The 13826-nt window shown below is 41.0% G+C and overlaps 1 long non-coding RNA gene across 2 annotated transcripts in view; it reads right to left on the bottom strand.

Annotated features, from left to right (window-relative positions):
- The window catches only part of LOC147579420 (uncharacterized), a 29713-nt gene extending 20130 nt beyond the window's left edge, over window positions 1-9583 (bottom strand). The window contains exon 1 of one of the 2 annotated variants that reach the window (XR_015253168.1): window positions 9476-9583. This is a non-coding gene — a long non-coding RNA (uncharacterized LOC147579420). The remainder of the gene's footprint in view (window positions 1-9475) is intronic. The other variant, XR_015253167.1, reaches the window with a different exon arrangement.
- Between the last annotated feature and the right edge of the window lie 4243 nt (window positions 9584-13826).

Here is a 13826-nt window from a genome sequence, read left to right as displayed (position 1 = left end):
GGTCACAAGATGGGATTTGGAATTGGTTTTGTTGTTATACAGTCCCAGACACCAAGGTGACTCAAAAACTGCATATTTTCCCTTTCCCTACTTCCCACCATGCTGAATTGTCCTTCTTTCTGCCCAGTCTTTGGAGTCTAAGAATTCTTTGCTTCACTTTAGTCTGATACTTACCCACATCCTCTCTCAAAAGGTAGAGCTCTCTACTCCATAGCACCTGCTGCTGACTAGAGTCCCCTTGCAAGAAAGCTGAGTCTTTTCTGTTCCAGACCCCTCAATACTGACCCACTGGAAAAGGCCTGTGTTCAGTCGGCATGAGATCATCTGACTTCCCTAGGGGACCGAGCCTGCATCTTGGCTAACTTCCCAGCTCTTTGTATAGTCTATCCCAAATTATTCCTCTTCCACATAAGACTCTGAATGTTCCAGAATGTCCAATATCTTAAATCTGCCTAAATTAACATCAAAGAAGCCTTCCTGGTGTGGTTCCTCAAACCACACATGGTTAGTTCCTGAACTAAATCCCAGGCTCGTTCAGGTCATTACACAAAAAATTACGATTGCTATCTCATTTTATCCTCACAACAATCAGAGTGAAGTAGATAAAATAGACATTGCTATTCCAGATGAAAAATAATTACAGATAAACAAATGGAGATTCAAAGTGACCTGCCCCCAGTCACACAGATAACTAGTGATGAAGCCTGCGGAAGAGAACCTGTCTCCTGGCTTTTGTTCCAACTCCACTACCTTTCACAGTGCCAACCTTATCTCATTGTCTATCAAGGTTGATTTTAATCCAGAGAGATTATTCCCTTGGCACACTGAACTCCTGGCTCTATTGGCTAAATAATACTTTAAATTTAAAGGTTTCTTCCAATTTCACAAAATAGAACCAGTTTTATGGATGAAGGTACCAGTTTCCAGAAAACATACAAGGTAACATATTGGAAGATAATTTAGATTTGAATTTAGAAGTAAGAAAGACTTCATATTTCCACCTTCGTCAGAGAACCTATGGTGGAACCAGGTACCTGGTCTTCATACCTAGTGAAATGCCCCTACCCCCACACACTGGGGTTTAGTGGGTAGTGCACACCCATAGCCTGCAGAGCTCTCTCCATGACATCTTAAGGGAAATGAGACAGAGCACTCAGGACTGACCAAGGGAGGCACATATTTTGAAATCCATGAATTGTGTGATTTTGAGAGAGAACGGGTGTCCAACAGTTGATGAGTAAAGATCTGAATGTTATGGAGACCAGAATTTTTTTAAACTACTTTCCATTCCAAGTCCCAAGATGAATGTGACTTGTTTATTCATCTGTTTGGTTAATGTTGGTCCTATTTTACCCAGTATCATTTAGTTTGGGTGTCAGCAAATGTTTTCCCTAAGGGACTAGCTGGCAAATATTTTAGCTTTTACAGGCCATAGGGTTATGTAAATGAAAGGGCGTGGCTGTGTGCCAATAAAACTTTATTTACAAAAACAGGTGGTGGGCCAAATTTGGCCTGGGGGCATAGTTTGCCAGTTCCTGGTTTAGAATGATACTGTCTGTGCCTTTCTAAATTTAAAAAAGTTACAACATTCATTACCAGCAGGGAGCATTCTTATAAACTCCTTCCATGCTTGCTCAAAACCATTATTCTAAGCATAAGGGCCTCACTAGAAATGAAAATCCACTGACATCAAGCCAGAAAATTCTCTTACTGAATTCAGAAATAAAATCTGTTTATCATTCCACTTTGAAAATCAATTTATTGCTTAAGAGGGTGTACCTCCATTAAAGATGTAATTAATGGAAACAATTTGCATTATACCAGAATTTTAGAATGTGAGAAGATTCACCTTGTGTAGGGAAAGTTAGAGGGTTTTCATTCACTGACAAAGGTTACCTTATCTAAGCAACCTAATAAAGACAACTGTGACAAAGAAGCATATGCAATTAATAAACTTTAATTAACTTTTCCAAATTGGCTACTATTTCCTTTATATTCTAAAATTTTTAAATGATAGATAAAATATAAATAAATTTGAAATTTTATAATAATATAAATATATAAAGGTATATAATTTATCCTAAGAATATATAATATAAAGATATATAATATTTCTTAGTGATTTGCACGAATACTGTTTATAGGACAGTGAGCATTTGAGTAGGGTTCGAATGGTCTGAATAGTTCCCTGCATTTTCATCTATGGCTGACAGGAACCTGCCTCCTCACTGCTCTGTTACACTGCCTCCCAGAAGCGCAGGACGCTATTAATGGGAATATGTTGCTCAGACAAAACAAATGGTGTCAAGAATGAAAAAAAGTTTTAGAACCTCTGCACTAAAGCAATTAGGTCCTGTGCATCAGTGATAATGGGTTGCTTTCTATGTGTTTGGGTTTCATAGCAGAGACTCAGACCCAGAGCACGTTCAGATACAGTGGCCTGTCTTTTCTCTCCAGGTGTTCCCAGTGGCTGTATCTTAATGTAGATTGGGAACAAAGGACATGTTAGAACTGCCAAGTACCACAGTCAACCTCTCAAATGCTATCAGCTTTGCCTGCATCAGACATCAGTGAAGAGAGTGAAACACGTGAATAAAAGCAAAAGGTCTGTAATATGCAGGGCTTTATTAGGCAGTTCTGAGTGAACTCCAAACAAAATGTGCAAAAAGATGAGGCATCCCGGAAAGACACCTCTAATCAAGTCCGTGTGCCTTAGTGAAGCTCTACATCACAAAGGAAACAGAAAACAGAGTCCAGATTGGGAAAGGTGTTCGTCTTCCGCCAGTACAACATTCTTACTCCCTACAAATTTACTGAATCTATAAAGACCTGAAGTTAAGCTCCTCCCAAGGCCAGATTCAATGTAAGCGCTGGTTCTGTGCATTTAATTAATGATCTTTGTAAATATTTGAAAGATCGAAATCGATTGCATGTGCTCGGCATTTCTGCAGGCATAGATTCCAAACTTTAAGCAAGGAGACTGCCCCTTTCCGATTTCATCCGTGGTAGTTGAGGCGAGTTCGTCCTGTAAATGCACATCCTGACGCATGAAGCAAAAGGCCAGGCTCCCCAATTCCTTTCAAGGTTTTTAGCAGTCTTCATTGAAATAAATGTACCGGAAACAGCAGAAGTAGAAAATGGCACAAGGCGATAACGTTTGCATAAAGAAGCCATTAGGAAGGTGTGCCAATGGAACAATTGTGTGATGTTGCATAACAAATGCACACTTTCCTTTAGTTATTTTAAAGATTCCATTTATCTAGTGTTTTTTTTTTTTTTTTGCATTTAAAGAGCATGATGCTGAATGATTCTCCATTCCTGAGATGCCAGCACTTCTTGAAAGAACATTCACAGAATGATTCAAAGCATAATAAAAGAGTAAATCCAATGTAATATTTATCCAGCCTGAATTTTCAGCTTTAATACATCCAAAGCCACCCCATCCCCCAATTTGCACAATCACAGCTTAATAAAGCACATATTTTAAACAGGCTGTTAAAAATTGGTGAGAAAAGCCAGAAACAGAGCCACAGAACTCCCCCAAATGCCTCCAAGATGGAGACCACATAGACTAGAAACTGGCTGGAACTTTCTAGGCACTACCTTTTAAGTCCCTCTCTAGGGTAGGAGCTGAAAGGTCTCCATCCCACTGAAGGCAGAGCAGGGGTGGTCCTGGGGAAAGGCTAAATTCAGTTCACTGTTCAAAGAAGAATTCATGCAAATGCTTAATAAGTACATGGAAAAGGCAGCCTCACAAGTAATCAAGAACACAGATTAAAAGGAGAAATATGTTTCTTGTCTATCAAATTAGCAACTAGTACATGGCCTTCTAACTGGTTTTGCTTCCATACTTGCCACCCTACTGTCTCATCTGAGATGCATACAGCAGCCTGAGTGATGCTGATAAATCTTGAGAAGCATGGAGTAGCTTCTCTGGACTTCCTACCCTTGGTTTCCCACTAAGAACAACCCTCCATCACCTCCTGCTGACTGGTGGCCACTCCAAGCACCTACTCATCTCTTTCCCCTTCTTGCTGCTCTATTTACAGCTTTCCCACCAGCCCTTGAAACTGTGGAGCAACACCAACCTCCTGGCCCTTGTACCTGCTCTCCCGGCTGTCTGGAATGCTATTTCCTTGGATCCTCACAAGGCTTCATTTCTCTCTGTTCTGGACTTAGATGTTGTCTACCTAAACTATTTAGATAGCACCTCCACTGAAACAGCATCACCCCACCAGCTCCCTACCCTGCTTTACTTTCTTCATAGAACGTATCCATCCCTGCATAACAGTCTACTCTATATTTATTTACTTTCCCTGTCTTCCCACAAGATCTGAGTGTCTGGAGGACAGGAAATTCTTTTTGTTGTTGTTTGTGACTATATCTCAAGTGCCCAGAACAGCACACAATAAATATATGCCAATGGAATGGCTTTCAGTGGCTCAACCCAGGATCATCAAGGCTATTCTACCTGTGTTCCCACGCAAGGAAGGTGGAGAAAGATGTGGGCACAGTCATGATAGAAAATCATCTGGCAATGTTATCCAACACCTGCAAAGAGTTTATTTTTTTTTATTCAGTTTACCCGCTTTCAGAAACTTACACCAGAGCAATAATCAAAACATTCAGGTAAAGATTTCAATATAAAGATACTTATTAAAGTATTATTTGTGACTATGACAAATGGAAATGACTGGATAAATAGCAATACTCCTAATATAGAATGGCTACCACTTTTTCAGAAGTTATTAAGTGTTGGGTAAAAGGCTAAGTTTTTAAAATACTCCACAAACTAGTTGTATCCAATTTACAGATGAGGGCACTGAGGTAACTTGTCCAAGGCATCATTTGATGAGTTTTATGAAGCATGGGGTCTCAAGTTCTTGCTGTCTGGACTGAGCTAAGAAATAATAAATTGGAGGGGCGCCTGGGTGGCGCAGTCGGTTAAGCGTCCGACTTCAGCCAGGTCACGATCTCGCAGTCCGTGAGTTCGAGCCCCGCGTCAGGCTCTGGGCTGATGGCTCAGAGCCTGGAGCCTGTTTCCGATTCTGTGTCTCCTTCTCTCTCTGCCCCTCCCCCGTTCATGCTCTGTCTCTCTCTGTCCCAAAAATAAATAAACGTAGAAAAAAAAATTAAAAAAAAAAAAAAGAAATAATAAATTGGATCTGACTTACAAAACAATGCCAAGCATTTGGTCTTACTTGGGGGGGAGGCTGCCAAGGCGAGTGGGGAGGCAAGGGTACCCTTGAGTGGCAGGGATCATGGTTGTTCTTTCAGTTCTAAACAATCCCAGATCCCCCTGGCCGTGCACCGGGAGCTCAGTCTCCCCAGGCCTCTGAAGTTCGATGTGCGCAGCCCAAAGACTTTTGCAAACAGTTATCACTGACCTTTAACAGATCAACATTAAGCAAACAAACTTCTTCCTCTACACCCCCTGCTCTCCCTTCTTCCTATTGTTGCCAGGGTCAATGGTTTCCTCTGAGTCCCTGAACCGATCTCCGTGGAGTCTCACTCATTTCCTGTCCAGGGAGCCTTGGCATCTGATCTGCAGGCCAGAAGCGGGCTGGGGAGCCAGCAGCCCCAGGGTCTGTTTCTCCTTATTGTCTTCAGGGAGACTGTGGGCTCCCCTCCCACCCCACGCACTGTCACGGGAACCAAGCCCTCGGGTAGGAGGCCATCTGGCCCTGATGCCAGACCTGTTGATGGGTTGGCTTCCACCCCTTGCTCCTGCCTCCCACCACACCCTTCATGCCCCCATCCACAAGAGGAAACAGCGTCCCATATGCTTGCAGCTTCGTTGACTCTTCTAGTCCTCAGCTCCAGATGGTCTGGATTCACTTTTCGAAATGGCTCTGTCTCTAATTCCCCATTTATTGTTCATGTGCTCATTTTAAGATTGTGGCCCATTAAAAAAAAAAAAAGATTGCATCCCATTCCATGTTTTCTCCTTCTACATTTTGAATTATTTTAATTTAAAGCTGATGCTGCTAGCTAATTAATCAAACTTCTGCCAGCCACATGCACGTATACATCCTCTGTTGAATTTTAGTGTATGTGAATGTGTGTGTGTGTGTGTGTGTGTGTGTGTACGTGTGTGTGTGTGTGTGTGTGTGTGTGTGAAAGGGAAAATTCCTTTCACATGGCCTCTTGTCCCCAGAAATCTAAAAGTTTCTTTGTCTTGGCGTTGTCCCAGCAACACCACTCTCTGCCCTTTTCTTTGGCTATTCTTAGGGTATTTTGAAAAAAAGCCTAAGGATTCTCGCAGTGCTGATTTTCACAACAGCGACATGAAACAGGACCAGCGAGGCCCAGTTAGGGAAATCTGAGTTTACCCACCTAACGGTTTGTGGGAGATAAATTGTAAATCCTTTCCATAGTGTCCCTCTCCCCCTTCCCTTGCTCCTTTTTGGTATCTCCCTTCCCACATTCCCCTCCCTCCAGATAGTTAAGGACCCCTGAGGGAAGGCAAAACCTTCAGACCATTTCACCTTCACCTTCCTTAAGTGTAATTCCTCAGAGACTTTGTGGGAAAAAAAAGCAGGAATAGTGAACTCAACAAGCATTCATTCAGAGTTGATGCGCAAGAGTGGCCTTAGGGAATAGCCCTACCATTGAACATTTCACTTTATTATCAGCAATATCTTAATCCAAAAAGTCATTAATATAGATCCTTCAGTCCAACATAGTGGGAAAACATGTTTTGTCACCTCTCTTCTGTTTATCTTTTGGCCTGTCTCTTAGGACCATCAGGTAATGCCTTCCCATGCATGAGGGGGCTGGATGTGGTGAGCTGTGTTCTTGGAGTTGACTCCATGAAGCTCTTCGGGGCTGCTCTCCTCACCATGGACCTTCTCCTGGTTGCATGCATGTTCAAATGAACAAATGAAAGATCAAATGTGAATATGGATTTACTTTCTAGTAGTGAGAATCCAGCATGAATTTCTTCCTTATTCTTTGACTTAAACTGAGGTGTTTTTTTTTTCTCTTTGATGAAGCAGGATGAACAGCAAAGATGAGGTGACTATGGTGAAGCCAGAGGACAGGGCCTCCTTTTTAATATTGTTTTTATTGATGAACAGCCATCTAACTCTCTCCCCAGCTGCAGTACACTCAATTATATTTTTTGGGATTGTGTGCTACAGAGATCATTCTGCCTTATTCTTTTAAAAACAGGTTGGGATTTCAACCAAAGGGAATGCATTTTTAAGGAGGAAGGAGAAGGGAGTCAAAACTGCTGTGTCTTTCTGATTGCAGACAAACAACCGGTGAGAATGCAAAATCTGCCTGGCTGGTGTTTTTGTCCTCATTTCAATTTCTCCAGCACTGAAGGATGCCCTGCTTCTCTGCTAGAAGATGCTCTGCTCTAAGAAATAGACCACCCCCCCACACCCAGTTACTAGAAAGAAGACTACATGTGGACTAGTGTGCAAGGTAGACTGGTGGGTGACCAGACCCTCACAGTTCTCCCACACCAGAACAAGCAGTCAACTCAGACAGAAAGACAAACAAACAGCCAAATGAATCTGCCAAGGCCAATAAGTTAAGAAAGCTAGTTGATTCATGTGACTTCAGTGCGGTAGGGTGGGTGGAAGTGTCAGTAGACAAGAGACCTAGGTTTAATTTTTAGCTCTGTCATCTGCTACCTATAGTCATGAAACACACCTTTAGCATCCCTTGGAATCTTTAGTTTCCTTGTAAGTGGAATGAGGATGGGAAAATCCTGCCCCATTGTAGCCATCAGAAGGATCAGGTAAAATGTCACTTGTGAAACCCTAATTTTAACTGTAAGTGTTAAGGATATATAACCAGTCCGTCTGTGTGATAGTAAGTAGTTCAGACATAAGGGAATGTCCCCCATGTCCATCCCACAAAAGGGAAGACAACCTGTGGGGTTCCTGAGTATGAAGGGGAGAAGAGGATAACACACAAAATTGGGTGACTTTGAGAGTAGCATGACCCTTTCTAACTTTAAATTTTTAAAAATGTTTTAATGTTTTTCTTTAATTTTTTTAACGTTTATTTATTTTTGAGACAGAGAGAGACAGAGCATGAATGGGGGAGGGGCAGAGAGAGAGGGAGACACAGAATCAGAAACACACTCCAGGCTCTGAGCCATCAGCCCAGAGCCCGACGCGGGGCTCGAACTCACGGACCGCAAGATCGTGACCTGAGCCGAAGTCGGACGCTTAACCGACTGAGCCACCCAGGCGCCCCTAATGTTTATTTTTGAGAGAGAGACAGAGAGTGCAAGCAAGGGAGGGGCAGAGAGAGAGGAAGACCCAAAATCTGAAGCAGGCTGCAAGCTCTGAGCTGTCAGCACAGAGCCCAACACAGGGTTCGAACTCACAAACTGCGAGAGCATGTCCTGAGCTGAAGTTGGATGCTTAACCAACTGAACCACCCAGGCACCCCCCTTTTCTAACTCTAAAGGAAACCACACATTTCCTGTATAGTTTCGTAGATGCCCTAGAATCATTGTGGCGTCCATTCTGAGTCAGAAATTCAGTCTTAGCATTGACGGTGTTTCTCAATGATGCAATACCTCTGAAAAGAACAATCTCTTAAAAGCACACAAGGCTTCCCACAGGACTCCATTGATTGGGCAATATTAGGCTACTCCTTCTCTGGTGAAGAGAAAGAAACACATATGATTTATGATAACGTGGAGTGTGATTCACTTGCTGGTGCATCCGCTTCTGGCAAAATATTATTACCTCTTAATACTGCTAGCTAAGCATTTCTCAACTAAACTTCATAGGCCTATGAACCAGCTGCTACTGGAGGGATTAGCTAACATACAAGGCTGAGTGGCCCCATCCAAAGTTATTTCCAAAGATATACCTTGGGGATTCATAGTGGCAGTTTCTTAAATTTTAAAATATTGCACAGTTTTCTGTACTTGAGTCCTTTTATGTTTTCTTGTTACTGAATGCTCCTTTGAAACCAAAGGTATTGATATATTCTGCCCTGCAGGGAAATCAATAAAAACTTTAATCACAAAATTAAACAAAAACCAAAGCTACTGACATTACATGGTAACACTCACTGAAGCAACAGTTTGAAGTTTTATGGTTCTCCTGCGGCTGGACTTATTATTTGTAAGAAAATCAATATCATCTTTAGAGTAATTTGGGATGCATCTTGTCATCATAGAAACAAGTTCCTGGTATACTTTACTAAAAAGGTAAGAATGAAGCATCAAACTGTGTTTGCCCATGCAGAAAGTGATTATTCCTTGATAGCGGGAAAAAAATAGAAGTGGGATGGCCACAAATGACATCTCCAACTGTGTCTCAAAGCACGTCATCATCTAGACGTGGCGGTCTAAGGCTCTAAACCACCTTCTACACACACTCTGATCTTATCAATGGGTCAACAGGCCTTTCCTGGAATGATTAAAAGCTTGGGGTAGTACATGATTTGAAATGTCCCCAGGAATGCAGCACATTCTTCATAGAACATACAGTAATATTACCTTAGTGACGTTAGGTAACAAAGCATCCTATTTCACATCTGGGGTGTTTTGCAAGTCACGGGATCATAGAATTGGATGAAACCTTAAGAGGCATTAAGTCCAATAAGCCCAAACTCTCTGTGATGCAGAGAGCATTCTAGAGTGTTCGTGAAGGATATAATTCCTCTTGTCATGTTTTCTTTCTCATCATTCATGGCAATGCATATCCAGAAACATGTGTATGTATACAACCTTTTATCTTCATGAGCCACACATTATCCAGTTCTAATGAATTATTAGGCTGAAAGCGTGTTCTTCTCCTCCATAAATGTCTGTGTGGTAAGCCACAGAGTGTAAAGTGAAACCATTGGCAGCCTGAACCATCAAGAGCTTCCCAGACAGTGATGTGGTAACACACTTTCAATGAACTTTTAAGAGAACCCTGAATCGCTGCAAGTTTACTGGAGTCTAACTCAATATGCTCTTGTCCCCTGTGCTCTTGTGTTATATCTTCAAAATGGCTTTTCTCAGAACTTGGGACTGCTTGCTCAGAATAGAAAGCAGAACCAGAGAATGAGACCTGCTTAATATATGGCAAGCACCAGTTGAATTAAGAGCGGAGGTTTTGAAAGTCAGGAAATGAAAACCAAAAGATTTTGCAAGGGTGAGGCCAATATTAAACCCAGCCAAAGTCAGCATTTATAGGCTTGGAGTCATCAACCTTGAATCAACAAATCAGGGTTTGGGGCACCCGGTGGCTTAGTCAGTTAAGCCTCTGACTCTTGATTTCAGCTCAGGTCATCATCTCAAGGTTTGGGAACTCGAACCCCCACATCAGGCTGTGTGCTATCAGAGCCTGCTTGGGATTCTCTCTCTCCCTTTCTCCCTCTCTCCCTGCCCCTCCCCTGCTCACGCACATGCGCTCTCTCTCTCTCTCTCTCTCTCTCAAAATAAATAAATAAACATTAATTAAAAAAAAAATCAGGGCTTAGAATCCAGACAGTAGGTGTAAGGACTATTTCCAAAAGCTCCTCACATATGACCATGAATCATAAGGTACTTAAGGTCTTTAGCACTTATTGCAGAGATTGCTGATCAGTGAACCATCTCCAGGAATTAAGGTGGGAGGTAAGTGAATAAAGGGTGTGGAACACTCCAGGTCAGTAAGAGCAAGAAACCAAAAGGTCAATTAGATATGTGATGGCTTCTGTATCAGTACCCTAGGACATCAGCACTTTTGTCCTAATGTTCTCTTTTTGAACAACTTTCCTGATTAAATAACTAAGGCCACTTCAGGATAATTTTCTAAAGGCATGCTGCTCCAGAAAGTTCTCTCAGGAGAAGAATAGAGAAGAATTCACATCTTCTTCTATTGTAACCAGGTGTCCTCCAGCAAACCTACCCAGATAGGCTTGTCCCCATTCTCCAATCCATAATCTCCAGCTCCAATATCCTTTTCTAATGTGAAACACAAACAAACAATGAAAACTCTATACATATTTCTGTCACTGAGTTTAACAAATTGCATTAAAATGGTTGTACCATATGAAATTGCCAATATTAATCATTTTTGACATAAAAATGGCAATTTCATATAGTTCAAACCAATAATTATCTGCTTTTGTGCCTATATCCTCAGCCAGCTCATTTATTTGATTTTCTGTTTATATAATCAAATTTTAATATGTCTTCACACATCACTGGTTTTCAGTCATTGTCTGATGAATAAATGAATGAATGAATGAAGAACCTGAGCTTCAGGACTTGAGCCATCTTTTTGAAGAAGACTGCTGGGGCTGCATATTTGACAAGAAAGAAGTTATGTGAGTTAGAAACAACTCTTTGATCTGATAGAACTATAAACAGTACACATTTCTGGATAATCTATTTCCTCAATAAAAACATGACCACACTGACAGATAAGCATACTATTTTATGGCCCAGCCAAATAATTTTCCTCTCAGATTAACAGATCTTCCAATACCTCATGGGATGGGAATCAGACCTTAGGTCTTGTTCTTTCATTTGGTATTTACATGTGGTCCACTGACAACCAAAGCCAATCCATTTTAGCTGACAACACTGGGTTGAAAATTTTTTGCACTGCAATGTTCCTGGTTAGATGCTGACAGGTGTGCAATTCTTATTTCATTTACTAAGTGTTCTCTATATCAAACTCACAACCATGCTATTTCTCTTCTGCACCTGATTCAGTGAGCCCTGGCTTATTTGATACTTTTGATTAGGCTGCCTTAGTCACTAACTAGCAAAGTTTCTGAGGAATCTTGCAGAAATGTCTTTAAGTCTAGATATTTTCTTTATGATTATGTGCAGAATTTTTTCAATATTAGTTAGAGACACTCTTCTAAAACAACATGATAATTTCTAGTGCAAACCTTGTCAAGAGCAAAATGAAATGGCCTAAAATTGAAGATAAGCAACCTCTTGGGAAAAAATGGAGATGGACAAGGAAGAGAAGTAAAGTCTGAGGTAAAATTAACAAATTTGTTTTTCTTTCTGGTTGTCATCATTTTTTTTTTCTTTTGGTAGGTATTGTGGGAATGGGCTGAAAAATACAGCAACTTTGGAAAAAGTAAACAAAAGTTCTTGATATTAATGTTGAATTTCCCTCCTAAAGTTGATGGGACAACTGTTCTGATTGGGCATCTTTCAATCGTCAGCAGTAAGACCTGTTGAAAGTTTAAGAGACAGATACCGTCATTCCCTGGAGGGCCAAGGAGAACAGGTGACATGCGGGGAGGGTGTGTTCAGTTACTGCTTTTGAGGCTCAGGTCCATAACCATTCCAGATTGGATTTCAGTATTCACACTGCTTTGGTTCAAAATAACAAAGGGAAAAATAGTTTTAGAGATAAATCTCCATATGTTTGTATAGGCATATTTTACACCAACCAGCTGATTTGCACTGGACATTCTCATCTTCAGCACCTTTCCATTAGGAATCAAATAAGATTAGCAGTTTATTAGTACTGAGTAATATGAGTGGGTTAAGAAATAAAACATTAAGCCTGCTTTAAAGTTTCAAGTGGACAGTGAAAAACAGAGCTCTGTTTAGGGACAACAGAATTTTGTCTTGCCCTGCCCCTCTGGGTATGCCAGATTTAGGGGATCAAGAATAACAGGTGGTGAGATCTGGGATAATGTGCATGTTTGTGTTATATTTATGTTTGGATTTAGACAACATTGGATAATACCTAACTCCTTGTTTCTCAGAGTCTATTAGTCTGGAAATCATCCAGTGTTTGGGCGACAATCATAGTCATAGAGACCTCATCCGCTTTGTTACCGAATTCCAAGTCCCTCTACTGACAGGATCCTGTGGCCTAGGCTGCTTTGTGCTCCTGAGTTGTTGCCGCCATACCACTGCTCATCCTAGCAGATTCCACTGATGACCTGCACACTCAGCACTCAGCATTTGTTTTTAGGACAGAAATACTGGCATCACATTGAATCATACCAAGAGTGTTCCCTCTAACCACATGCTAGTATCTTGGAAAGGGATGTATGCTCTTCAAATGTCTCTACCATGTGACAAATTCTTGGCTTTCTAAAGACAGTATGCTTCACCTTCTTCACATCCATTTAGTTGAACCATTTGGTGCTTCTCTTTTTGTTCAAGCGTCTTCAAAGTCTTAGTTGAGGGTCCTAAAGACTTATTAGACATCTCAAAATTCCTTTTACCATTTTTCTCTGGGATAGTGGGAGTGCAGATATTTTATGCATAGAAAATCTTTCTTGATATGCCAGAGTTCTTGAATACAGATGACTTTCCCCTATCCATATATCTAAGATGATCCTCAAAACTATTGCCCATCTCAAAACACCCAGTAGAACTCTCCCAGGAATAAAAATGAATAACTCTGTTTTATAGAAAAAGAAATGGAAGCCAAAAGCTGTAGGTATATAAATAGTGAACAATTTGTAAGGATTGGTAATTCATAGAAATGGTCCAGTTAGGATGGAAGGTAATGTGGGTCTCCTGCTATTTGCCTGACTCACACTTGCCTGAAAGGAAGGGGAATTTTCTAAGATTGGCTAATATCATCTGCAGTGGAAATAAGACAGGATTGTCCTTCCCTCCTCTAAGGAAAACTAGGATATCCTTTAAAAGATGATCCAACTTTAAAGAATGGGATCAGACTTAAGTGACCACCAACTTAATATACACTGCTATCTGCAGAAGATGTTATATACAGACTGAATAGTAACTCCAAATCAAAAACTAGTAAAAGATATGCAAACAATAAAGAGAAAGTAATGCAAGTATATCACTAAAGAAAGCAAGCAAACGATGAAAGAGAGCAACAGAGAAAGGAAGGAACAGAGAAAAACTACAAAAACAGGTACAAAAC

The sequence above is a fragment of the Puma concolor genome, chromosome B4, assembly GCF_028749965.1.
Source record: "Puma concolor isolate L17-30 chromosome B4, mPumCon1.1.hap2, whole genome shotgun sequence".
Classification (NCBI taxonomy): domain Eukaryota; kingdom Metazoa; phylum Chordata; class Mammalia; order Carnivora; family Felidae; genus Puma; species Puma concolor.
The sequence above is the reverse complement of the archived record's forward strand: the minus strand, read 5'-3'. Positions and strand labels throughout refer to the sequence as shown.